Here is a 2,348-nt window from a genome sequence, read left to right as displayed (position 1 = left end):
AACAGCTTGAAAAGCTAAATTGGCCAAATGGAAAAAGAGGTACATAAAGAATCTGAATAAATTCATTGCTTAAGAATCAGGATAGAACAAATAGAATCTAATGATTTTATGAGAAATCAAGACACAATAAAGCAAATCCAAATGAATAAAAAAATAGAGAGCAATATGAAATATCTCCTTGGAAAAACAGCTGACCTAGAAAATAGATCCAGTAGAGATAATTTGAAAATCATTGGACTACCTGAAAAGAATGGCCAAAAAAAGAGCTTAGATATTATCTTCCAAGAAATTGTCTGGGAAAATTGCCCTAATATTCTAGAAGCAGAAGGTAAAATTGAAATTGAAAGAATCCACTGATCTCTTCCTGAAAGAGATCCCGAAATTAAAATTTCCAGGAATATTATAGCCAAATTCCAGAGCTCCCAGGTCAATGAGAAAATATCACAAGCAGCTAGGAAGAAACAATTCAAGTACTGTGGAACTACAATAAGAATAACACGAGATCTAGCAGCATCTACATTAAAGGACTGGAGGGCATGTAATATGTTATTCCATAGGGCAAAGGAACTGGGATTACAACCAAGAATCACCAACCCAGCAAAACTGATTATAATCTTTTAGGGAGAAAGTGGGACTTCAATGAAAAAGAAGACTTTCAAGCATTCATGATGAAAAACCCTAAACTGAATAGAAAATTCAACTTTCAAATGCAAGATCCTAGAGAAGCATAAAAAGGTAAACAGGAAAAAGAAATCATGAGGGATGTTAAAAGGTTAAACTGTTTACATTCCTACATGGGAAAATGATACTTCTAACTCATAAAAACTCTTTCAGTATTAGGGCAGCTGAAAGGAATATACTTAGAGGACCCAGGTGTGAATTGAATATGAAGGTATGTTATCTGTAAAGCATTTGTGGGGTTTTTTTGTTTATCCTTTTTTGTGGGGTAGACAGGGTGGGGTGGCTTATGTCTTGGACTGGATTTAGGCTTGGGGCCTCCTGGGTCCAGGGCTGGTGCTTTGTCCACTGTGTCACCTAGCTGACCCATGGTGACATCTTTAAAATAAGTGGTAAGAAAGGGAAAGGGAGAGGTGTAATGGGGTAAAGTATCTCACATAAAAGAAACAAGAAAAAGCTTATGGAGTGGAGGAGAAGATGGGGAATAAGCAGGAGAGTGAATGAACCTTACTCTCATCAGAATTTGCTCAAAGAGGGAATAACATACACACTCAAGTGGGTATAGTAATATATCTTGCCCTGAGGGAAAGTGGGAGGAGAAGAGGATGAGGAGGGAGAGGTGAAAGAAGGGAGGACAGATTGGGGGAGGGAGTAGTAAAAAGCAAAACTCCTTTGAGGAGGTATAGGATGAAAGAAGATAGAAAATAGAGTAAATATCAAGGTGAGGGAATAGGGTGGAAGGTAATATAGTTAGCAATAGTAACTGTGAAAGAAATAATAAGCAGTACTCACTTCAGCAGCACATATACTAAAATTGGAACGATACAGAGAAGATTAGCATGGCCCCTGCGCAAGGATGACACGCAAATTTGTGAAGCGTTCCATATTTTAAAAAAAAAAGAAATAATAAGCAGGATGCTATCAGAAGGACTTATGAAAAATGCAGTTCATCTAAAGAGAATGTACTGATAGTATCTGAATACAGATTCAAGTAAAAAAGAGAGAGAGTTGGACACAACTGAATGACTCCATGCACTAGCCCACACTGCCAATAATGATTGTTATTATCATTTAGATTTCACTATATTTACCTGATATGCTCTTTTGGGAGCTTTCCCATGAAATGATAGAGTCACAGAATTTGAGAGTTGGATTGGACCTCAACACAAAGGATTCCCTAACTCTCCTTTTTTAAAAAAATACGAGGGTGGTTATTACACTGATATCCACTATCCTTTCCAACTATGTCTTTCACGCATCTGATATGGCCAACAGAAATCAGCTGAGATATTGATGTGAAAACAGCAAGTGATCTGTATTTCCCCGCCTCTTCATTTTAGAAATGCTTTGAATGCTTAAGTCCCTTTCTCTCATTAATCCTGACTTGATGAGATGTTTCTGACTGCTTTTCCTCCATTGTTTATGGGTGGGGATCCAGGTTTCTGAGGTTAAACAGCCTGGTCCCAAGTCCCAGAGCCAGTCAATGAGGCAGCTGGGAACAAACACTTGATTTCTCAAGTCCTTTTAAAGGCTTCTCTCTCCCCTCCCCCAATCTCCTACCTTCCAGACCCTAGCAGTCAATGGAATTTTATTTCTGAAGCAAGGCTTTCTGAGGCACTCGAGCAAATCCAGCCAGAGTGTAGAAAAGCATAGGTGGCCTTCCTTCATGT

At 38.5% G+C, this 2,348-nt stretch overlaps 1 non-coding gene across 1 annotated transcript; it reads left to right on the top strand.

Moving 5' to 3' along the window:
- The first annotated feature begins 1,462 nt into the window (after positions 1-1,462).
- LOC122730288 lies at positions 1,463-1,569 on the top strand. The gene has a single exon (XR_006353473.1). It is a non-coding gene; the product is annotated as a U6 spliceosomal RNA (small nuclear RNA).
- Positions 1,570-2,348: the final 779 nt, after the last annotated feature.

The sequence above is a fragment of the Dromiciops gliroides genome, chromosome 5 (assembly GCF_019393635.1).
Source record: "Dromiciops gliroides isolate mDroGli1 chromosome 5, mDroGli1.pri, whole genome shotgun sequence".
Taxonomy (NCBI): domain Eukaryota; kingdom Metazoa; phylum Chordata; class Mammalia; order Microbiotheria; family Microbiotheriidae; genus Dromiciops; species Dromiciops gliroides.
The sequence above is the reverse complement of the archived record's forward strand: the minus strand, read 5'-3'. Positions and strand labels throughout refer to the sequence as shown.